Source organism: Oratosquilla oratoria, chromosome 20 (assembly GCF_046742065.1).
Source record: "Oratosquilla oratoria isolate Oo_2021 chromosome 20, ASM4674206v1, whole genome shotgun sequence".
NCBI classification, from domain to species: Eukaryota; Metazoa; Arthropoda; class Malacostraca; order Stomatopoda; family Squillidae; genus Oratosquilla; species Oratosquilla oratoria.
In genome coordinates, this window is record NC_134796.1 from 36,173,740 (window position 1) to 36,174,128 (window position 389).

Below are 389 nucleotides of genomic sequence, written 5' to 3' on the forward strand. Positions count from 1 at the left end.
AAGTAGATAAAAGGTGGAGAGAATATTTCTCAGAATTATTGAATCCTCAGGAATTAGACGATGAGTGTGAAAACACCAGCCTGAGACTAAACCACTACTACGAAATATCTATCGAAGAAACTAGAGTTGCCATCAGTAAAATGAAAAATGGAAAAAGTCCTGGATGCGATGGCATACCTGTGGAACTGCTAAAAGGAAATGAAAACACAGTCGCGTGGCTAACGAGAATTTTCAATGTAGCTTGGTGTGAAGGTAGAGTACCAGAGGATTGGGGGAAAGCCATTATATGTAAAGTACCAAAGAAAGGCGACAAGTCAGAATGCAAAAATTGGAGAGGAATATCCTTATTATCACATGTGGAGAAGATATATGAAAGAATACTTGAAAGA